At 36.6% G+C, this 25,853-nt stretch overlaps 1 long non-coding RNA gene across 1 annotated transcript in view; it reads right to left on the reverse strand.

Moving 5' to 3' along the window:
- Window positions 1-4,536: 4,536 nt before the first annotated feature.
- The window catches only part of LOC143685943 (uncharacterized), a 141,200-nt gene continuing 119,883 nt past the window's right edge, over window positions 4,537-25,853 (reverse strand). The window contains exon 3 of the long non-coding RNA XR_013176809.1: window positions 4,537-4,719. This is a non-coding gene — a long non-coding RNA (uncharacterized LOC143685943). The remainder of the gene's footprint in view (window positions 4,720-25,853) is intronic.

Below are 25,853 nucleotides of genomic sequence, written 5' to 3' on the forward strand. Positions count from 1 at the left end.
CAAGGGTTTCTCACAAATAACTAGTGAGCAGTTATTAAAACCTATGGCTGGCTGCCTCCAAAGCAACTAGTTTCACTGTACCATGTTGCCCTAATACTTTTGTACATCATGTAAATGTTATTTTTAATTTTCACTCCATTCAAAATTGAGATGATAAAATATACAGGTAGAAATATGTCCTATGCAGGGTGTCTAATCCCCAAATAAAAGATGATTGTTGTTATTCTTTGAAGGCTAAAATAGTTAGCTTTCTTCCCATTTTGAATTCCCAGAACTGAGGTCTCTCTCATCATTTATCCTCTGAAGAACTACACTGGGCTACGAATAGGACTCCTGTCACCTCTACACCCTCTCACTTTCCCTTGGGATTTAAAGGCAAGCTACAAAGTCACCAAGGAGAGTAACAGACAATAAGGCACCTGTCTTGACTGATGTGTCCCTTTCTACATTTCCACTGCCAACCCCTTCTCCACATATCCCTTTATAATGCACCACATCTATAATTCTCTGTCGCATAGATATTAGCAAGGACTTAATGAAATTCAGGCACAAAAGCATTTAATCCTCACAACATCCCAGAGCAATTATAGTGTCAATGACAGAATGTATAAAAAGAAAAATTAACATAGCTATTCGTTAATTATCAGAAGCAATGCTAGGGTCCCAGGCACACATCATATCCTCAGTTTGCAATTTTTTAATTGCTTGTAGCTCTCCACCTCACCTCAAGATTTCAAAGTGGTATGACCTGAAGCACTGAATGTAGCATAATTCCCACGAATTAGGTTTATTAAGGAATGGTTGGAAAGTCTGAGGATGGGGATAAGCAATGGTTCCATTTATGAATTTAGGAACTTCCTGATAGTGCATCAGCTTTTAATTCGAGTCACAGAGTGGGTGGTCCATGTCACCTTTGCTTATCTTTTCCTATCATTTTCTTCTCTCCACTCTGAATGTGTTTGATCTCCAAAGGAAGGAAAAAAAATCTGAGCGTATTTAAAGTCAGCTGTACTGCTTGTATGCTTTGTATTTAAGATATTAAAATCAGGAAATTGGATAGATGCTTGACAGCCAATGCAATTACTTCTAACCATTACTCTTCAGGACCAAATTATTTTACTTCTTGGAACAGTTTCTTTTAATTGTTTCAAGCTTCCCACAGTGACATTAAATCCAGATAGTTACTTCTTTAGTTTCAATGAGATGTTTAAATTATGTGTTGTTGACAGTCTTTTTGGCAATTTTATTCTTGACTATTTCCTTTCTTTCCTTCTTTCATTTGTAATTTAATGATGTCAAGGTCTTACCTAAATTAAAGTTTTGTTTGTTTGTTTGTTTGTTTTGCATGGGCAGGCACTGGGAATTGAACCTGAGTAGCCGGCATGGCAGGTGAGAACTCTGCCACTGTGCCACCACCACCTACCCTAATGTTTGTCTTATTCTTTATAGTTTTCCATAGATACATATTTTTAAAATTTACTCTTCCACATCTAAGGGAACTGAGAATAAGATATTTCTCGTCTTAATCTTCCCTTCAGCTGTATTGCCCAACATGGTAGTCACAAATGACAGGTTAGCTATTTAAATAATGTAAAGCAATTACAATTAAAATGTGAGCTCCTCAGTAACACTAGCCATGTGTCAAGTGTTCAGATGTTGCACGTGGCTAATGCCTACTGCATTGGACAGCAGACATATAGAACATTTCCATCATTGCAGAAAGTTCTATTGGGCAGCACTGGCTCAAAGGCCCCTTCCAAAGAGTAAAGCAACTGCTCCGTCATGCAGAGCTGTAATGGAGAGACACCAAATTCAAACAACAAAAAAACCCTAAGCATCTTTATGAGGAAAAAAGGCTCATTGGATACTCATTTGTTGGACTATAAGATATGGGTTTCTTGCTTATCGTGATGTGCCCTGAAATTCCAATAATCCTCCATGTGTTTCTTTGCATGAAGGATCCAGGATTCAATTAGAAAGAGGGCTGTAAGAAAGCCTTATTAATGTGTGTGTGTTTGGGGTGGTAGAAACCGGAGGGGAGGGGATGATTTGGGATACTCCGTAGCAGATGGAATTTAAATGCATTGAATTAAGGTCCCTAGATGCAGACCAAGCTCCTTAGGAGAGAACAGTTCATCGAAAGACACGGAAGACATTTTTGCTAGAATTTGCAAAACACTGGGGCACAAAAAAGCACACTCTGGGGCCCTTAGAATAATATAATACTAAAAGAAGCAGAGATTCTTTGCCAGTGTGCTGTTGGCGCTGGGCCAGCCTGGTGTCTGTGTCTGTGGGAGACCATGGGGAAAACAGCATCCAGTGGGGACAGAGTGTCCCTTGGAGCAGTTGGTCACTCGAGAGGACCAACAGCCTTGGGATGTTAGCAGGAGCCCCTGGAAGGATCTAACAGAGCAGTACTGGAGCCTAGCAGGGAAAACAAAGAGCAGAAGTAGCATCTAGGACAGAGAACAGTACCTCGTGGCACAGGGTGAAGTTAAGGGATGCCAAGCAGATAAAGTCACACTGACCCAGTGCTTATTACTATGAAAAATAAGATGATGTAGCATAGTTTTCATCAGAGAAGGAATGTGACTTAATACATATATCAATATTTGAATGTGTTTTCTGGGAAATGGGTTGGGGGTGTTGGAGTGGACAAAATGATTTAATATGTTAATTTTGTGCAACATGATCCTAACACACAAAGAGAACGGTGCAGTTATTTGTAGGTATACTTCTATAATAGATCACTTAAGTTTAAAAAAGAATTTACATTTCCCTTAATTTTCTTTTAGTTAACATGCAAAGAGCAATTCTCATTCTACATATAGGATTGTTGTGAAAATGTGAATGTGTAACCAGGAAAAAGAAACATGCAAAAAAAAAATTTATTGAGCATCCACTAAGTGCCAGTGATTTACTAGAATGTTTCTTTTTAGAACTGTGATTGTGTAATAGGCATTTGTGATATCTGTCTGTTCAACAGGAAGACACTCTCCTGAGTTTGGGGAAATCCAGAGATAGGAAGGAGGCAGAGTTCACCCCAATTCACCAAAGTGGGGGATGTGGGAAAATAGACCTTTCCTTAGCTCCACAGCCATCTGACCTAGGTTTGTCCACTTGCCTACAAATCTGAATCTTTGTGAAGTAACTCAAAGGTAGAGGGAGCTCTGATGACTACTTGCAGTGACTGCAACAGGGAATCCATAGTAACATTCCCATCACTGCATCATAAACGGACTTAGTGGTAGGACATCGTTCCTGCCTTCCTTTGATACCTGCTCCTTTTTCTATTTTTCATTTTCCTAAGACTTTTGGTTCAGTGATAGCTATCTAAAACATTCTTCTGTTTTTTAACTTAGCCAAACTAGTTTCTGTTTTCTATAAATAACAACTTTGATTACCCCAATACGCATAACCACCTGCATTTTAGGAATAAGGAAACAGATTTTTATGGGTGACCTGTTTTCCCACTGTTTGATGTGCTCACCCTGGGTTTTACAAGTACTACACAACTCGGCCAGGATTCCAGTCCAGGTCCATGACTCCCAACACTGAACATCCTTTCCATTACCTCCTTACCCTTCGTTCCCCTCCTCTTCCTTTGTGTGTTCCTTCTTCCTCCCCTCCCCACTTCTCAGCATTCCCCTCCTTTCCATGCAAACATTTTAAAATAAGAATAATGGACTCTAATTCTTATTTTTATAAGTACTCTAGATTTAATCCTTACACATTAGCATAAGGTTAATTCTAAATCAATATTTAGGAATTCATAAATCCCTTTCAGCTAGAGTGTCATTCAGGCATCTATAACTAAGCAAAATATATATATATATTCACATGTCTCACAATGGTTTCAAGATTCTGACTTGACCTTGCATCTCTTTAAACAGTAAAGGAGTCATCAAATGTGTCAAATCAATCTTGAATTAGAATAAATGAGGAAGTGCTTTTAGTTACCAGGATTTGAAAACGATAGGAAAAGTCTGAGTATGGGGCTGGTCTTCTATCCAGAAAGCAAGGGCTCTCCTAGGCTTTATGACAGGATGTGTAAAACAGACAGGAAATACAAGTTCATGCTGACAGCTGCTAGAGAAGTGCACAAAAAAGGCTGTGTGGTGTCAACATGGATCCACCTTTTAGCAAAGGTGTGGAGCAAGGGGGAACTATTATGAAAAGCTTGTCAGAGCAGGGAGAATTAGGGACTGGGGTGGATGTCACTTAGACTGGCTACTATTCCTGAATGACAGAGGAGGAATGAATCACGTGCCGGTCTGGGCAGAAACAGAGGGGAAGATTAAGTACCAGAACAAGCAGAGCTTTGATCGCTAAAAGTGAGTCCATGTGGATAAAACCTGAGGTCGCCTGTTGAACGGTACGTAATAATTCCTCTGAGGTGTAAATAAATGACAGTAGACCAGGCTCATCTGAGAAAAGTATGACACTCAATTCCAATTAGGCTGAAGTGGTAAGAAACTAGAATAAGACAACTTTTGTTGCTAGATCAGAATGAGGAAAATGAAGGCAAATGAAGAAAGCAAGTTGATCCCCTGGAAGTTCCATGCTTCTTCAGAGGGCACAATACTTCGGCAAACCCTTTACAGAAACAATTTCTGAATTTGCTTCTGATGAGAATGCCAACTCCCACTCTTTTTTTGAAGAAACGAGGAGAGATTAGGGACATATCCTGCCAGTTATCCCTCAGGTCATTTCCTTTATCTGCAACAATAAAACAAGAGTCATCAAACTTCCGTGCGCCTAAAATTTACCTGCGGAATTTGTCAAGATGCACATTTCTAGGTTGGGATTGGACCCAACAGTCACCAGAGGAGATTCTGACTCAGCTGTTCCAACAACAAACTTGACTGACATGATTGAATCCTGGAGAAGCTCTGTTCCTGTGAGCTACAGGGAACAGCTCTTCTCTTTCTTTCCACAGCTGAAAGTAGCCCCCATGGAGCTGCTGTCCACAAGCCCTCCTGTTCAGGTCTCTATCCGCCAGGAATTCCCATTTTTTTCTCTTACCCTCTGTCCCAGGTAAAGCTGCTTGAATGTTGGCTTTGGTATGTGCAAATCTTTCACTGAGTACCTCTGCCTCTTTAGGACATTTCTGGAATAATAATATCCCAAGCCAGCCCCTCATGGCAGAACTCCGAGCATTAGTGCTCTGATTGGTTTATCAAACAAGCCTGCTTGGCTCCCTTGTGCTGAGAATCTAGACACAGTTCTGGACTATGAGTATCCATCATCTTATCAATTCCTCTTTAGGCCTCTTACCCTCTTTCTGCTTGAGGTCTCACCCAAAGCACTTTGTAGGTGTCTCTGGTAATGGCCTCTTATGCCACATCTACCCCTGTAACCCAGATAATGCCAAACGTTTTCCACTTTCCTCTTTCAGACTACAAAACTGCTAGAATATCCCACTCTTGAACATCTCCACAGACAAGGCAATGCTTCATTTTTCTAATGGTTTACATATTTCCAGTTCAGCAATTAGAAAATAAACCCGCCTTTTCATCTAGCACCTTTCAAAAAATTAAAGGAAAGTATACAATTGGGCAAACATGAATCCTGTCCCATCCAATGGGTAAAGGGAGCAATGTCTGTAACCAAGAAAAGGAGGGCTGCGAAGGCATAACCATGACGTAACCGTAGTTTCATGCAGTAATCACAATATCCAATAAAATTCACAGAGCACCTTCTGATTCAGACCAGATGCTTCTACTGTCCTTGATATTTCCCTTTTCTCTTCTCACTTACATTGGCTATAATTAGGTTTCTGTGGTTAAAAAAAGTGACCTTCAGGGGAAAATCAGATATTTCTCACAATTTTTTTTTCTTGTAGATTAAGATTCCGGAAACATTAACTGAATATCTACTATGTGGCAAATTTGCTATTTGCTATTACACTTTGCTATGTAATTTGGGTATATGATCTCATCTAATTCTCACATCACCCTGTGAAAGAGATGGTATTTTTATGTTCGATAAATAGAGAAATTGACTGAAGAATTAAATAGCTTGCTAAAGGTCACATAACTAATATCTGAGGGATCTAAGATATGAAATCAGTTTTCCCTGACTTCAAGTCCAGTGTTCTTTTCATTGTACTATAGATGTTTCCTATAAGTGTAGTGCAATCATTCAAGCATAAAAAGAATAAAAAGCTGCATCTAACCCCTACATTATATAGACAGATTAATCTTAGCCAAGCTAAAATTTTTTTGCACATGTTCCACACATAGAATATTCCCATATCTAAATTTCCATCCAGAATGCCTAACTATTCTTATTCTCCAATTCCCTATTTCCAATACCCCCCTGGAAATTTGTTCTGGATAATATAGCATCTTGAATTTCATCTCCCAAAAAGTGGAGCACTGAATAAATGCCTTTTGGCAGTGGGTGTCATTTCTGTCTTGAAACTTTAAACTTATTTTTTATCTTTTCTTCATTCATTTCACAAATAATTTTTGACTGTAATGACCTTTCCTTCATCTCCTATATTCTATCAGCCACTGCATTTTCTCTTTGATGCAGTTTATTTGATTCACTCTTTGATGTGACTACTTGATTTAACTTTTCTGCCCAGTTCACTCCTAGGTTAGTGCAATAGTCCGTTGGCTAGTCTCCCTTTCATTAATGTACCTGGGGGACTAAAGTCACCATTCTCTGCTAAACATGCACATTTTTAGAGTTTAATTCAGATGTTGCCTCCACTGGGAAGTCTTCCTTGATCTCTTAGTACTTAACTGATTATCCCAAAACACCTCACTCAAGACTGTAAAACACACATGAAAAACATTGCTTTAAAGGGAACAAGGTAATTGGTTATATTTGATGATCACAAATATAAACCTACATACATGACAGAGGAAACCCACAAATTCCTAACAGAATGTAAATGTGCTATTATGATTTGAGATAAATTGTCCAGGGATAGTCTCATCATAGTATTAAAGAGTGCTATATCTGCAAATCTCCCTGGCAAGATGGGAGATGACTCCCAGGGATGAGTCTAGCTCTGGCACCGTGGGATCAACAATTCCATCCTGACCAAACGGGGGGAAAAAAGTGTAACTAATAAAGCATCAGTGGCGAGAAATTTCAAATAGAGTCAAAAGGCTAATCTGGAGGCCACTCTTATGCAAGCTTCAGTTAGAAACTGCTACCTATCATAACTTGCCAAATCCCAACCCAAACCATTCCAGCTCATCCTAAAGAACACCTAGGTCAATCTATAAGATTCTACAAAGGTTCCATGCACTAGAGTAACTTTCCAGAAACCTACAACCTTCAGATGGGTTCCTGGACCAGAGAAGCCCTGAAACCTTGAAGGGTCTGCCTCTCCAGAACATCAGCTAGTTCTATCTTACCTTGTATTATTGACAGTCCCTTCCAACATGCAAAAGTTAGAATGGGCATAGCCTAAATACCCTTAAAGAGTGGGTTAGAAAAATCAAAGGTGATGATGGAGTTATACAGAGAAGGTAGGGTTTAGCAAACTAATATGATTGCTGAATCATTAAATTGATATTTCTTTTAGTTTCCAGTATCTTAGAGCAGCTAGAAGTAAAAACCTAAAATTGTGGAATTATAACCCATACCAAATTCTGAATCTGTTCCACAACTAATTGTGGTGCTGTGCTTTAAAATTTACTGCTTTTTTGTATATATGTCATTTGTCATGAAAAAGGAAAAAAAAAGTTAATTGTGATGATAAAAAAAAAAAAACGTATTCCTTCTAGCCTCCTATATTCTGGGCAGCTAGAAGGAAAAATCTGAAGTGATGGTATGGTAGCCCATGACAAACCCTGGGATCTGTCCTGTAACTACTTGTTGAAGAGTGAACTGAAAATTATTGCTTTTTTCTTTCTTTGCTTTGGATATATGTTATATTATACAATTAAAAAAAGTTTAAAAAAAAAGTGCCATATCTCAAACTACATAGGGTGCAGTTGAGGAAATAGTGCCCCAGAGACTGGTCAGATGACTCAAAGTATAATAATAGTGGTGTCAACAGCCTTCATACTGAAGATAAACGTGAAACTGGGAAAAAAAAGAGAGTGATAAATAAAAACTGACATATGTTAAATGTGATTTTAATAAATGGATACATAGGCCAACTGGTAAATGCCACATTATAAGTAAATATTTGAACATTTCACTTGAGTCAATTGATCATTATATTTGAAATGGCTGAAAAATTTGTTTTTGTTTATAGTTTACCATTAGGAAATTGGACTGTTTCCCTCTATTAGAGGAGTATCTGTTATTTGTTGGTTCGTGGCCTTTTGAACCTCTTGGAGAAAGAACCAGTCCTCAACCTCCCTACCTCTTCCTTGCCCCAGGATAATATTATGATAAAGAGTTAAAATAATAATTGCAACTGAGAGGGTACTGTGTGCTAAGCACTTTATGTTCATTGTCTTATTTTATTCTCACAATAGCCCGTGAATTAGGTACTATCATTTCCACCACCTCACAGATAAGACAACTGAGGCATAGAATAAGTGATTTGATTTAGGTGCTATCTCTAGTAAACAAGATGAAACTAGAACTCAGGGCTTTCTTACTGAGAATCAAAGATTTTCTCTACTGTGCCCTTATCGCTTAGTTTATCAAATTACAAGTTCTCAAAGGGTCCTGGACATTTCAGCTAAGCTGAGCTACTTTGAAAATTTAACTTAAAGACTCAAGTTTGTGAACCTATAAGGTTTTGTAATATGCAGCAAACTTGTAACTAACTAAAAATTCTATTGGTGTTAGAAATTTCCTTGATATTCAAAACAATGTCTCTTGTATTACTAGGTTCTCCTCCTCATAAAGCTTCTTTAGCCATCCATTTAAAAATTAGATGCTAAAAACTAACATGCTCTTCCAATAAAGCAATGGATAAACCTTCAAGGACATATCAAAAATGCCTAGCCATCTGGAACTGATTCTTTTTGGTAGTAAATCCCTTTCACAAAGATACATAATACGGTTTAGCTTTTTCACTTGCCAAATGTTATATCCTGAAATAAAGAAATGCAATTTCCCAAATAGACTTGTGCCTGATAATTGGCTATTTCAGGCCTTAATTTATTGGCAGATCATACTCATTAACCAGTTCTCTTAATTATCCCCAGGATTTTTCTTCCTAATGGCGGTAAGGGTTAACAAGAACAAGTTAGTAAACTTCTCTTGCACTTCTACTAACAAGCAAAAGTACTCTAATTTTGGTCTTTGTGCAGCAATCTGCTGCCTATTTCTGTAATGAAAGAAGAATTGAAGGCTTTAAAAATAGATTTCTGGGAAGCTTTAATACACACTTTAAACATTAATAAAACTGTAAGGAAAAGGAATCTCTAAGATTGGATTTCACATACTCTGCTCAGAGATCTTGCATATTTCAAACTAAATGCAGGAAAATAAATGTCAAATTTGAGTTCTAGAAAATGCTGTATATTTGAGCAAATGAACACAGTGGTATTCTGAATAACATATTATTGTCTTGGGGTCCTAATGCCATGAAATTCTACAGAGCACACTGCACGAATCTCAATAAACAAGATGTTATATATTTTATGTAACTATAATTTAGTACTTAATTATAAATCTAGTCATATCACGATATTTAGACACAATTATTACCTTCTGAACCTACTGAAACTGTTTGGGGGAAAAGAATGAGGAGGAAGAACAAAAATATATTTATCTGTATGAAGGTCTGTATAATTTGGGAATTGATATTCACATATTATGGTTAAGCAGTACTTGTTGCTGTGACTAACTCTCATAGCAAAAATTGTAGGTTTTACATTAGTAAAATTCAACGCTGCTACGTTCTACGTTAAGAACATGAGAGAATAAATTACATCATTTGTTTTACTACATCATCCTTGTGCAAGATGCCATTTTAAGAGTTATTATCTCTAACAGAATATAAAGAGAATAATTAAGAAGAGACACAATTTTCCAAGAGCCTGTATCAGGGAGAATTTAACTGTGTTGGATATTGATTTTTCATCAGACCACATCTCTTGAAATCTAATGTATCATGAAGCGCTAGAAAGAGCCCTAGGTTTACAATGACGTTGTTATTGCCAGCTGCTATAGCAATCCAACTTTTTGAGGCTTGGTTTCTCCATCTGTAATGTTGCATGGGGTTGCCTCTATCATATAGCTAAAGTATAATTAAATGAAATAACTAGGAAAAGCCTCATGCACAGTGATTAGCACAGAACAGGCACTCAAAGAATGGTGAATTTGATTACATGAAAAGGAAAAATTAATTAACTTTAACTTACTAGACATAAACTTCTCAGAGTGCAAATTTGGGTATATGTTTTCCTTTTTCGGGGGGAGCTGGGGAGGAACTCACAGGAAAAATTGCTAATGTCTCCTAAGCAGTTAGAGCTTACTCTCATCATGTCAGGGAGGAATGATATTATATCAGGAATTTAGTCCTTCCTGTCCCTCATCTCCCAGAAAAAAAAGGCCTATTATGATCTGTACTAATTCCACTTTGCCACTGCCAGAATCATAGTCTGGGGGAACAAAGCCACCTATGGTAAACCTCGCCAGCGAAATCACACATAATGGCTTCAGATAAAAGAAAACTCTCTTCTGAAAACCACTCGGTGTCTTACAGCCCGTTCTTTCTTTGCCCAACCCAGCTCAGGTTCCACCTGGCCTATGCCAAGGACAGCCTGGGAAGCACAGTTCAAGGCAGCTACCCATACCTGATGGCTCAGAGTTGATCAGAGGACAGAGAAAAACACTGACTAGGCTGTGAAGGAAAAGGCAATTTGCCAGATTAACATGGCAATGAAGATAAATCCCTGTGCAAAAGTTAATCAATGATTAATACTAGTTGCGATTATAGTGCTGCCAATGCTCAAGGTAGTAAAAATAATGTTTGCAGTGTGTGTGTGACAAACATTTGTATTTGCTGATGTGCCCTGAATTGTGGTCATCTCCTTGTCTTCGTTTGGGTCCCCCCAAAGCAAACCCCAAGGTGCACAGGTTGTTCATCTGGCAGGACATCCCAGAGAGCACATGTAGGGGAGTGGGGATAGCAGTATTAGAAAGGGTGAAGACAGTAAAGGATGCTGAATAAGCAGGTAGGCACAATTGCATGGGGACTCTCTGAGCAACTGGGTAGAACGTGCCTCAGAACTATCCTACCAAGTGCTGGGGAAGCAGCTACCAGCTCCTGTCACTCCTTTGGTAAGGGTTGATTTTGGGGGTGGCATTCAATTCAGAACTTCCAATGTTTCTCTACCTGTGTTTGTCAAATTCCTGGTAACTAAGGAAAACCCTGGTGTCCAGAAATAAAGAGATGTGTGCTTGAGGTGGGAAGAGGCCAAGCTTCACTAGAGCTATTCAGTACAGACGTAGGCAAACAGAGAAGGGCCAAGCACATATGTATCTCCTGCATACTCTATATTTCAAAATACTTGAGTCAAGTTATTCATGCATAACCCTGTGATATAGTATGTGTATATTTGTATGTAAGTTTGGATGCATGCATGTATATGTCTGTATATGGGTGTGTATCTGTGTATGCATGTATGCATTTTATATCACTAAACAATACAATTAAATAAGACTTCTAGGCCCATAAAACAAGCCTCTCCTTCCTCTTAACCTGTCTAAAGCCCACCAACCCTTCACATTTCTACTCAGTTGTCTCTTATCCAGAGAAGTCTTCCATGATACTTGTAACTAGGTTTAATTTATCTTTTTTATGTATTCATAAAAAATCTCTTTCTATAGCAGTGGCACTAATTGGAGTTGTACTTTTATCATGAATATGTGATAATTTAATTAACATTTTTCTCTTCCATGAGGCTCTAAGATATGTGAATACAGGGATCAGTGCCTAACAGAATGCCTTATCCCTAGAATACAGTAAACAAATGCATAGTGATCAAATGGCCCCTTTCAAGAGAACATAACCCTTGGGAGGAAGGATCTGTAAGCAATTAAAGTACGATGTGATAAGTACTGTAACTGCAATTGCAGATCTTTGTGGGAGCATAGAGGAAGGAGAGTCGAATTCTATCTGGTATGAGAAAGAGCAAAATTAACAGAGGAAATATCCAGGGGGCAATGGTGTTGAAGGTGGATATAAAACAGGACAAGAAGATCTCTAAGAGAAATGGAGAGAAAAGTGTGCTTTAGAAGAAAGTGAGGATGGCATTAATTCTACTCATTAGTGGCCATAAGTTTCATTAGAAAGATTTTTGTATATTTTGTCCATAAGAGATATATATATATGTATTTACATCCGTAAGATATCAATATGTATATTTGCATATGTAGTTGTATATACATGCATGACATATGTTATTGTGACAAAAGCAGTCTGAATTCATTTGCCATTTTCAAATGATGCCAAAACTTTGATAAGCATTGTCTGAAGCGATGGCCAAGGAATTTTGATCAATTCCACTAGAAAGAAAGTTTATTGGCTTTGGAACTCACAGATGAGTCATGCATTTAAAGGTCATTGTTTCATTATGAAGCAGTCCAGGAGGAAGTTACTCTAAAAGGGCCTATTCAGTATTGACCTTTGGTTATAGCTATTAGGGTATCAGAAAACGTTGTCAATACCATTCAACGTTTGAACAAAGAAGCTCTTAGCTTATTGGCGCAAATGAATGAAAATGATAAATCTAGGTACTGCTTTGGGATTTTTGCCCTGTATTTAATTTTCCAAATTATTAGCAATATGAGAAAAAAACTTTAATATGGACTCCATAAATGTGATATTCTTTACTTAAGAATTTCTGCCCAAGGTCCACAATCCTTAATAGTTTTATCAATGGAGTAAGGAATCCATCCTCTCACCGTGATCACATTGCCTTGGTGACTAGCGTCATGAGTTCCAACATGGATGGTGGACAAAGCAATATGTGCTCGGGCAGGGGAGAGAGCTAATGTGATGGACTCACCTGGTGCCTGAACTGAGGACTATGAGAGAAGAGGAGGAGGAGAAGGGAAAGAGGCAACACTTTGCTGATCTTATATACTATGACAGGTACAGAGCATATTATTTAATATAACTCCTACTACAATCTCCCTTCTCTGGGTGGTAAAACCTTTAGAGCTAAAGATGGCTGAAAAACTGAATGATTCAACTATATCTAACATATCGTATTTTCCATCAAGATGTACAAAATGAACCTATAATGTAAGTAAAAAACATACACATTTGCCATGCAAAGATAGCTTTAAGGCAATTCCTTAGTTTTTCCTTTCTACCAGATTGTTATCTCATGTACCACTTATATGAAAATTCTAGGGTTGGTTCTAACTGAACAGGGAAAATAATGTCCAATGACACGTGCTAGAAAGTAACAGACTGAGGTTTGGACACAGTTCTGTCTTGCTCTAAAACACATCTTTCCACTGAATTTGGGCCCTTGAACTTAGCAACACACTTTACCCAATGGTGATAACTGTTTGTCCTTTTGCTTACATAGACATTTTTACAAGCCTTAAGGATTTGTAGGGACTATAGAGATCAAAACCTAGTATTACCAGCATGGCATTTTAAATAATACAACATGATTGCTTATAAGAAATACATCCCATTTTATAGACTTATGATGCCTGCTGTGTAATGCAATTAAAAAGTTCCAGAAACGCATTCTCAGCATGTCACATTCCTTAGACTGATTTATAGGATTACAGCTTTCCTGCTTTGTGATTCAATTAAAGCATTTTGTCCTGGGCTTTTATATGTTTCGACTATGATCCTAGTTAGGATATTTAACTATTATATTAGCATGTGATTCTATAATAAATAAACTTCATTTCTTGTTTGTAAGGGGCCATAATTAAAGTGCAATCAATGTGACAATATGATAAAAATGGATACTTTAGTTTCCTGGCTGCTAAAAGAAATACCATACAATGGGTTGGCTTAAACCATGGGAAATTGTTAGCCCATTGTTTTGAGGCCAGGAGAAGTCCAAAATTGAGGTATCAGTAAAGCAATGCTTTCTCCCCAATGACTGTATTCTGGGGTTGGCTGCCAGTGATCTTTGGCATAACTTCTTTTACATCACATGGTGGTTTCTTCTTTCTCTTCTGGATTCCATTGACTCCTGGTTTCTAGTCTTTGTGGTTGTCTCTCTGTGGTTTTTCTTTAAGGTCTCTAGTAATAGGATTAAGATTAAGAACATGTTTTTCTGGGATACTTAATTCAATCTGCCACAGTGGGTAATACAAATATACAAATAGACAAATGCTTATTGGAATCTATAATTAGACAACTATAACAATGGAGCACCAATGATAAATATCTGTAGTTTTAATCCAGGGTTTGTCTTTCTGATCAGGTTGATGATGTGAAAACTAAGCATTCTTTCCTAAAGGGAGTTGGAGATAATCCAAGCAAGTCCTGGAAATAATTTTTTTTTTTTATTTTTTTTTTATTTTTTTTTTTAAAGGAAAGACAGAGAGAAGGAAGGAAGGATAGAAGGAAGGAAGGAAGGAAGAAAGGGAAACATCTTTAAACATTTTCTTGTTTTATTGTATTTTGTTTTTCCGTTTTTTGTTACATGGGCTGGGGCCGGGAATCGAACCGAGGTCCTCCGGCATAGCAGGCAAGCACTTTGCCCGCTGAGCCACCGCGGCCCGCCAATTTTTATTAGATTTGAGTTTAGTGTTGCATTACAGGAAAGTTCTATTCATTATGGGCCAGCTAAAAATTCCCTAATGGGTAATGAATGATTTTCTACAATAACTGGAATATAGGTTCAGACAAGTCAAAATAGGAAAAGGAGAGAGAATTACTGAGACTAGCATCTGAGCCTGGTTGGTGATTATTTCAGGAGGAAGTATGTTCTCTTTTGTTTGGATGTTTAGTTTTATTTTTGGTATTTGATAGTGAGGAGAGTTGAATCAAAATTGAATTATGTTGACTGGGCACTAAAAACAGCACCTAGTCTTCATGAAAGGAAGAGGGCAAAAGCAGTTGTGAAGGCTAAATAAATCTTTAAACATTGCAATAAAAGAATGATACCTTAGAGATGATGGGTTTGGCATTGCCCATAGAGATGTCATGTTTCCACCTGTGGAGATGGATAAGATTTCACGTAATAGAGAAATAGAATTTTGATTGAACAGTGGCCCAGACTACGTCTAAGAGCAACAGATGAGTGATCAATTGATAACATAAACTTGACACTCTTGAGTTTTTGAGGGTGCTATTAGGCTGAATGCATTTCCATCAGGAGAGAATATTACCTCATTTCAGTCTCATTTTCTGTTGCTTGGGCTACTGTAATAGCCTCCTAACTGGTATTTCTGACACCTTGTATTACCACCCCCACAGTCTATTCTTTCTCCCACCAGCATGATCTCCCTAAAACTAAACAACCAATCACCAACACTTAAACTTTATTATGTTAGAAAGTTCTTAAAAGCTTGATTATGGAATAAAGACAGCTCTGAGTTCAATTTGCTCTTCAAACACTTACTAACACCATAACCCTATTTTCTCATCTGCCTATGGGGATTGGACCTTTGGACCTATCTTACAATGTTGTAAAGATGAAATAAGGTAATTCACTTAGAACATTGCCTGGACTTTATAAATATTAAAAGTTATGATGATTATTCCTATTTATTTATTCCTTTAATGGTGCCAAGTACTGCTCTGAGAGCTAAGGATATATATACAAAATAGACAAAAGTCCCTTCCATTTTACATCTAGTGGAGGATAGATTACACAGCTAAACAAATTCATTCATTAGTTCATCAAATTTATTCCAAAAATAGCTATCATATACCAAACTGTATACCAGGTTCTATAAGTACTGGGGAAACATCAGTGAGCAAAAAGACAAAACAAATTCACGATTCTGGAGATGATACCTATGAAACATAACCCACTCTCTGATATATAAGGAAAAGTAAAGTTGGAGAATAGAAAATGAAAATGTGGGGGATGGGAAGGGACCATTTGGAGTCATTCAGGCATAGGAACCAGCAAGTGTGAATTCTAAGAGTGGAATGAGCTTGATGTGTATAAAGAACAGAAAGTATATGTAGACAGAATGTCTAGAACGAGAGTGAGAATGCTGATATTAGACTAGCAAGGAGGGCAGAAGCTAGGTCATGTAGGGACTTGGAGGTTTCTATTAGAGTTTTGTATTTCATATTAAAGTATGATGAAGAACATTAGAAGGTTCTAAGCAAGGAATTTTCATGACCTGATCATGCTTTTTTAAGAAAAGATCACTCTGGCTAAGGATAGGTAGTAGGGAGACAAGAGTGGAAGCAGATCCAGATAGGAGGCTGTGAGAGGTGACAGTGTGTTGGGCTAAGAAGATAGGAGTGAAGATGGGGAAAATGCCAGAGATATATTTTGAAATAGAGTCATTAAGGCTTGCTAATACATTGCATTTTGGAGGTCAGGAAAAGAAAGGAATTAAGGAAACTCTTAGAGTTTCGATGAAACTGTGATGACAATGACATGGGGGAGGAAGAGGCTTGGGTTGAAAAGAGATCTGAGTTTCATTATGAACGTGTTGATTTTGAAATGCTTACTAACCAGCAAATGGAAAGGCAAAGTAGGCACGTGGATATAAAAGATTTTGGAGCTTACTGCAGAGACCAGATCTGAGGATATATGTTAGGATATTATTGGCATATAGATAATATTTTAAACCTTTAACTGGATGTAACCTCATAGAGAGAGAATATAGATAGTGAATAGAACCCAGGTCAAAAAGATGATAATTACAACATTTAGAAGTGAATAGCAGGAGAGGAGGAGGAGCCAAAATATAAGTTGAGGAGAAGCAGCAAGTATGGAAAATGATAACTTGGAGCATATAGTGTCCTCAAAATACGAATTTTCCATTGTGACAAACATTTCTTACCAAGGGGTATATGGCCATAGGAAAAAAAATTATTAATTAATTAATTAGAAATAATTCTAGATCTTCACTATCCATAAGGCTCTTTAAAAAATTGTATCTGCCAATTGCAAAAATAAAACTGGATCTGCCAAAATACATCTACTGTTGAGGCATCGGTCAGGTCCTCTTGCTCATACTCCCCATTTCCATTTTTATGAGAATCCTTTTTCCACTTTACAAAATAAGACACATCTCTCACTCATCCTGAAGCTTACTATGGTTCATTATTTTGGAAACATTAAACAAAAAATGTTTTTATCTTTTGTTTAATGGATTATTTTGGAAATATTCATATTTTGGAAACATTAAACAAAAGATAACATAAAACAAAAGTTACTGTACTTGGAAAATAATTTTTTATCAAGGTATCAAGAAGGTTCCCTTGTACATATTTCTGCTAAAATCTATGTACAGCATCATAAATGGGGTATTTTGTCATGCTTTATTTTCTGAATTCACATACAAATAATGATGACTGTTTTAGCTTAACAACCTCAAAATTTTCCTTCTCCAAACAATGGCCTAAAAATGCATCTTCATGGGAGAGAATACTGTGTGATCAAAGCAAAGAAAGCATTATTAAGAAATATTGAAGGTAACATTTAATCTGGATGCCAAACTCAAAGTGAATCTATATTTCCTAACTCCTCTTTCTCTTCATTCTTTTCTTTCCTTCCCTTCACCTATCCTACTATTCTCAATATCTTCTCTTCATCTTCTCCACTTCTTTCCCGTCTTCTCTTTCTATTTTTCCTTCCTCTCCTTCTTTTTCGTATTCCTCCTCCTCCTCTTTTTCCTTTCTCTGCCTCTCTCCATCTCTCTCAGAGAAGCAACATGGTCTTATCTAATATGTTAGTTTGGGTATGACTGATAGTGTGTGCTGGTTTGATGATTAGGTAAATGAGGCATAGTATTTAGTATCACATAGGCACCAATTAATCAGAGGGGTTACTCAGCTAATTGGTACATTAGCCTGTAGGCAGGGCTAAAGAAATAATTACATATCTGTTTTATGAAGACTGTTTCCATAAACTGTATGAACTAAGAATGAAGCATCAGAGTTTTGATGAAAGTATATTTATGAAATATACTTATGAAATTATCAGTAATATTTTGTTGTAAACGTTTTGAAATTTTCTCAATTCTTTCTAACTACATTATATTGAATCAGGTGCCTCTAGATGAAAGAGACAAAGGTGTAATGAAGGACCATTTTATAAGTCTTAGTAAAGCCTTCTTTGTATTTCTCTCCTAAATTTAGAAAATGAGTTATTATAATGTCTGAATTAAAAAAAAATGAGCAAGAGAGGGGGCTTCAAATTCCTCATTATTAACAAAATTGAAGGAGGACTTAATTGAGTTGCCCACTGCCGGATAATTAGGAATAATTATTAATAGCATACCACTATTTAGTCTTTTTGGTTTTGGAAGCTTGTATTTCAGAAAGAGTAAAAAACAAACAAAAAACATTTTTTACTCAAGTATTATTTTCCACAGATACTTAAGTACCTTGAAAAAAGCCTATTTACTTCATTAAGAGGTCAATTTTTAATAAAATTACACATTAAATATTTAATAATTTTTTAAAATCTCTAATATACTTGTGCCATTTTGTTCAATTATTTATTTAGTTATAATTATTATAACTCAATATAGAAAGAATTATTTAACATTTATAGCCTAATGCTCATAGGAAATTAAAAAAATAAATTTTAGTAAAATATTTTTATAGCAGAGAAATATAATAGTATGATCTATAAAATGTTTCAAGCATAAAATATGTATTAGGATTCAATTCTGTAAGAGAAGCAGAGTGCAAATACATGTTCAAGGAGGATAAGGAAAGGTAAAATTTATGGCAGTTGAAGCAGACCTTGTTCATGTATTTTAATATTGGCTGAAGTTGGGTACCAAGTCACTATGATGTTTTAATTCCTTGGAACACATCTAAAAAGAATAAAATAACAGTTTTATTTTTAAATTGTCAATATATAACATTTATGAGAATTTAATACTTGGCAACTTCTAAACTTATGACGAAATATTTGAATTTATCAAGGGTACATGAACAAAAAATAAAAATAGTATTCAAGACCACTGGTCAGTGCTGCCTTCAAAATCCAAAGATTTCCATATAGGCCTAAGTCTTATTCTTAATGAAAAGAGGAACAAAGTACAATATCCCACAATGTGCCATCCTTCACGTTTTTGGTTTTTTCTTTTGGCCTGGGCAGGCTCCGGGAATCAAACCCAGGTCTCTGGCGCGACAGGTAAGAATTCTGCCACTGAGCCACCAATGCACCGCCCCATCCTTCACTTTTGAGGACATTTCCCAACATGTTTTAGAACTCTGGAAATGCAGCAAATTCCCTGAGGTGGTTCATGTGTATATTTTCAATGTAGAGTCTATATCTACATATCTCACCATGACATCTAAGGTATGTGTACTTCCTACTCTCTAGATCTTAACAATATGATTTGTTTTAATATAGTAGAATGAAGGTTCTCCTGGGGGTGATGAGATAGTCAAAGTCCCTGTTGACTAGGTTGTGACAAAAAAGGATGATAATTGGTATATCCCTGAGTCAGGATTTTAACAGCGTCCTGCTGTTCTCACTTTGTGAAAACGAACTTTAAGATTTGGAGAAAAATTCACGTACCACACCAATAATTTCATCTTAAATATCAGGGGTTTTATTATTTGCTCTGTTAAGGTGATCAAAATGGAATATTCGTTCCAATTGAAGTCAACACCTGATTAAGATTTCCATAATCCTATCATTTTAAGAACTGTCAATCATATGCACTGGCAAAATTAAAAAAATAAAAGGGAATGTATTTGGAATTGCCACATCTACATCAGTCAAATCATCCAAAATAACTGAAATTTCATCAAAGTTGAAATATTTCTTTTGATTTGCTATCTTAGCAGGAAGAGTAACTCCAAAGACTACAACTTGTCCTCATTGCTGAATTAATCCCTATGTTAAATTCTTGGAATGAGGTTTCTGCCAGTTGTGAAGTCTTTCTTGTTACAGGAACTGGGGAAGTGATCAGCAGCACTGGCCCCTGTGAGTCTATCAGAAGGTGAGAGCAGGTCAAAATTGCATTTCTCACCAAGTCCCTCTAAACTTCTATTCTGAGTAATATGTTGCCATGGTAGTTTGAGTCTCTGGTATTCAGTGTTTTTCCATTGCTAGAATTCAAAACTTACAGAAGGCTTGGGTAGTTTCCTTTCTCTGAAGAGATACCCAAGTGAATGGCCCTGGGTGTTGCTGAGGAAGTCTGAAAGGCTCTGGGATTTGCTTGAAATCAGGTGGAGGAATCAGGACAGGGGCCTGACTAGGCAGATTGGTCACTCAAGTCAGCCCTTTGTTCTCTGGCCTGGTTAACAAAAGAGATCTCTTGATGCTAGACATTTCTCTAAACCCCGATCATCATGCCCATGATATCAATTTATAATGACTGCACTATTTTTTTTTAATCTATCATCTAGCTCTTGGGGGTAAAACCCCTGCCTCATTTCACTCAACTGAGAATAGAAATCAAAGTCTCTCGTAGACATTCCTGGCCCATACATGGCAACCAAGAAGATTCTATTTTAAGGATTTTAGCCATCTGTTTTAAATGGTCAAGGAGAAAGGAGGATCTGGAACTGGTCAGGGGACCTGGTGAACAGCTCAGTATTCTGACAGATCCAATTCATCATTTATATTACCTTCAGGCTTTTGAATCTCTTACCCTACCATTCAAATACTCTTGTTCACCTGGTTTCTCCTAGCAAGAGTCAGTGTTTGGTTCTGATTGGGTTAAGAAATGCAAGACAGTCTGTTTTAGTTCACTGTTGTTTTATTTCAAAGACATTGAATGCAGAAATTCTGGTGAGTGTATCAGTTTATCCTGACATAGAATTACTTTCTTCTTCCCTTGATATATTTGTACCTAGAAAAGCCCATGCCCACATATTTAATCCAAATTGTTTATAGGTTGATTTAGAAAATTTCTCTATTTTATATCAAATGCACATTTTCATTTCCACATTCATTTCTTCATCCCACCATCAAGGTCATATTGTGATATGCTTGTAAGTGCTTGTTGAGAAACAATGAGTGGTAGCCCCTGGGGACAACTATTAGCTCTTTTCCACTACAAGTGTATGATGTTTCAATGTGGTTTGATTGTTAAGGGGCTTGTCCTACCTGAAAGTCTCCTCCCAATTATTGGGTTCTTACTCATTCCTGATGAATGCTTTAAAGTATTTCCATAAGCAATATAGCAGAGTGATGATATAAAATGGAATTAAAACTCAGCATTTCACAGAATCCATTTCAGTGTATTCTCCACACTTCACCCTCATTGTATATATGGATTCAGTAAATTAGGTGATCAGTTAAGGTGATCTCCCTTGCCTCTGTTGCTAATTTCCCATCTGTGAATCTGGGTTGGCAGGAGAAGCTGTCTAAGCACTCCTGCCTCATGTCAACCCAATAACCAATTCCATATACCGATATGTCCCTGAGCATCTGTTCTGAAAAGTAAAAGCAACAGAAAACAACTCTGAAACAACCGCAAGAAAGCGTAGCTTGTAGCATCCATGCAAAGGCTAAACTATCAAACATCAGGGTGAGAACCTGTTTATAAAACTATGAGTAAGTATATTGTCTTCTCTGTGTGTGGGTGTCTCGGGCATCTCTTTTAGCTTAAAAATTGGTTGAGACTGTACTTGAGAATTATCCTTGGGGCAAACAATTCATTCTGAGATGAGGGGACTTAACACAACAATTTCCATCTCTTTAATTAATTTCTCTGTTGACTACACCATAGTTGAGTTCTCTTTAGGCCCATTTCCTCTCATCTTTAAATTATTCTAGAGTTTTTAAAAATTTTCACTCCATTTTGATAGTCTGTTTTTAACTTAATTAGAATTTCAGGGTCCTTGGTCAGGATATTTGGTTTCATTTTAATTTCACTGCCACACTATTCTCTCATATTGGTTTGTTGATGGAACATATCCTGGTTTTCCAGCACAACTTTGGATTTACTATTATTTGCAAATTTCTACCACTGTTTCAATAAAATATTGGTAATATTTTATTGGAAATAGGGAGGAATGATAGGTTTATTGAGTAACCAGCACCCATCTTAAATCAGATATTAAGAGAAGAATTTTTAAATCCTTTCTAATTAATAAGGAATTAGATAATACTCTATATGTGACTTTGTGATCAGTTGATCTTTTTTCCTGATTTTGAGGATGCCAAAACCAAGAATGATAATCTTGAAATGCCTTTCACTTAAATAAGAATAGATATTTTAGATTTATCAGAAAAGGATTTAATTATAGCAATAAAAATATTCCTCCCAGCACTAGGGATCTTTGCTGAAGATAGCTCCTTGTAATTCATTTATAAATAGAAACCAGGAACCAATTACCTAGTTACAGAGGCCCACATCTAGGACAAAGGTAGCATGAGCATGTCGGTGTGTGATAGCTCTGAAAGAGATCATGTGGTTTATGTAAGACAGTATCAGACGTAAGTAAGAAGTAGCACTGAAATAATAGTTGATACACATTTATGTTTTTTTAAAGCTTTATAATATAGGAAAGGTGATTTATGAGGGAGTTTACAAAGGAGACATTCAAAGATCACCCTCATGAGTGGATATTTTGAGGATGTCATTTGTGGCTGCAAGACGTGAAGCAAAATGACAAATGAGAATGCTATCGCCATGGACAAGTCAAGAGCTGTTGCTGTCCTGGACCATGGCAGCTTTAGTAATGAAGAAGAGGAGGTGATGGAGCTAAGTACAGTTCAAAAAGTGAAATTGATTGGCTTGAATGTTTGACCATGAGAAGAAGGAACTATAAAGAAAATTCCCACATTTCTATTTATGATAACTCTACTAAATGGGATAAAGAATATAAGAAGATAGACCTATTTGGTGAGATATATATGATGGATTCATTTGGGGCATGCTAAGTTCAAGAGGCATGTAAGATATCAGAGTGGAGTTGTCCATTTGCAATTATTGTAAAGTAGGGTGCCCTTCTGAAGAGATGACATCCTGAGTGCAAATTAATACTTCCCCTCTATTCTGCCACATCCTTATCATTTCTAAGGGTGCATTTTAAGAAGGAGTTCACTGTAATTTTGTTCAGCCAGTGAAGATCTACAAGATATGTCAGGATCTGGGGGCTATATCAGAGAACAAGACGGGAATGGTCCTGACCCCATGGAGTTTCAAGTCATATATATATATATATATATATATATATATATATATATATATGATAAACATTAAAAAGAGACAAGTTAAGGCAAGTTGAGGCTTCACAAGATTATCCTAAGGAGATTTGCCCAGTCTAGGAATTTAAAGAAGTCCTCCTTGAAGAAATATCACGTATGTTAAGACTTTAAAGAACGTAAGAGGATTAGTCAGAAAAAAGGAAGAAGAAATTTCAAGAAGTCTAAAATAGTTTAAATGTGAAGGACAAGGAAGAAAGTGATAAAAGAAGAAGTTGGAGAATAAGATAGGGGATTGATCCTGACAGGCCTTTAATTGTAGATATTATTCCAAGAGCAATTATAAGCCATTGACAGGTAATACATATGATAGAGTCATATTCATATCATTAAGTTCCCATATGCATTACAGGAAGAGTTTTAGCAGGAGGAGTAGGCATATGGAGATTGGTCAAGAGATAATCCATCCATTCATTCATTTTCTCATTTACTCCTTAAATCAACACACAATTAAAAAGGACCTATCACATCCCAGGTACAATGATGGAGCTATGGAAATAGGACAGAAGAAGAGAAAAAAGTTCATTTCTCTCATGAAATTTATAATCTGGGGAACCTTTGATGTATATTCTTAGGCAAGAAATAATAATGTCAATGGAGACAGACAGATGGAGGCTCCAAGAAATATTATGATACAGATTGAGAATAGGGTCTAAATTAGACCACTGCAAAATGCCCAGCAGTCATAATGAGCAAGGAGAGGAGGAACAACAGAGAAGACTGAAGGTGGTCAAAGATTCATGATGAAAACCAAGATGGTGTAATCATGGAAGCCAAGGGAGTGTAGTGACAGTGAGGGTGTGCTTAAAACAGTGTCACTTGCTGTTGATGGGTCTTGGCAGATAAGAACAAAAATGAAACAAAACAAAACAAACAAAAATACATTTTGTATAGGGAACAGCAAGTAGAATTCAGCTGTTTGAAAGGATAGACACAGTTAGAAGATGGAGTAGAGAGTTTTAAAAGTGTGAAAAGACAGTAAGAAACTGGAGATAGAATGACCAACTTGTTCAAGAAGGTTTAGTGGGAGGAAGAGCTGGGGTAATGGCTGGACATGGATCTAAGGGAGGGTTTTGTTTTGTTTTTTAGTATGGGAAACTTGAGCATGTTTTTTTCTTTCTTTTGTTTTCTTATTTAGAGTGGCTATTGGTTTACAGACAATCATGCATAAAATACAAGAATCCTGTATTCCACCCTATTATTAACACCTTGCATTGATGTGGAACATTTATTACAATTGTTAGCACATTTTAATAATTGCAATATTAATTAACATCATTGTTAGAGTTGGAGTGAAATAAACCAGACATGAAAGGCCAAATATTGTATGATCTTACTGATCAGAGGTAATTTACATAAGCATGTTTAATTGTTGATGGGCTATGGCAATTCAGGAAGGAAATGCTAAGATTAAACGAGGAAGAAAGGATAGTCTATCAAATGTGTTCCCTGAAAAAGTGAAAGGATATGGGATACAGAGCACAGATGGAGGAAATGGTCTTAGAAAAAAACAAGGATACATGATTTATTTAAATGGAGGGGAAAAGATGAGGATACTTGCACACTTTGTAGTGAGATGAAATGTCTTCTGATGACTTGTATGTTTTCTGTGAATTAAGAGGGGACTTTTCTCAATTAACTTTCCATGGAGAGCAATTTTCATGATGAGAACTTTACATCATGCAATAAATGACTAAAGGAACTGTGGGTTTGGAGTACAAGATAAAATTCTGAAAAAATATATTTTATTGTTACGTGAAAGAGGAGTTTGTCTTAATGAATAGGGCTGGACAACTTTTAGAAAGAAATATAAAATATATAAGTGATACACTCTTCTAATGGGAAACAATGGTCTCCACCAGCTTGCATAGGCCACCAAAAACAGGACTGACTCCCTTCAGGTTTTATTAAATGTTCTGCTAGATGAATGTAGTATAGGTCAATATCATAGGATAATATCAGGGCAATAGTAAGCTACTGAATTCCGCCATATTATGCACTGTCACCTTACAGAGAGATGCATTGTGTCACCTAAGACTTTAGATATCCTTTAAATTTCCTTCCACAATTAAGATTTTATGATTTTTGAGGTAGCAGTAAGCCTGCATGTTCTTTGCAAAATTGTATTTTAAAATTGTCCTAAAGTGAAATTAGCCACAGCCATTAACTAATTAATCATTTTTGTCAGAACACAGGTTCATCTGAGAACACTATGCTGCCTGCACATTTATCTAGAACATTTCTTTTTAATAAAAGAAAGTTTAAGTAATATTTCAAGGCTTTGAGGTTAGAGAAAACAAACATATGATTAGGCTATTACATTGGTTCTTAAGTCTTCACTGATTTCTCATGACACCTCTTTCATTTTTCATAAAACTTACACTTAAATTGCCTGTCTAAGAGCCCAAATGTATAACACCTCACATGTTTTAATTTGTATTTAAGGTAAAAAAATCTTAAGGCTAATTTCTTCTAATTTATATCCCAGCAATGAAATGGGGGGTCAGAAAGGAAATGAAACAGATAGAGGAAAGGCAGCTGATGTTACTTTATTAAGCTATTAATATAAGATCACTCCTGATAAACAATATCAATTTTTTTTTTCTTTTCTGAGAAATGGAT

Source organism: Tamandua tetradactyla, chromosome 6, assembly GCF_023851605.1.
Source record: "Tamandua tetradactyla isolate mTamTet1 chromosome 6, mTamTet1.pri, whole genome shotgun sequence".
NCBI lineage: Eukaryota > Metazoa > Chordata > Mammalia > Pilosa > Myrmecophagidae > Tamandua > Tamandua tetradactyla.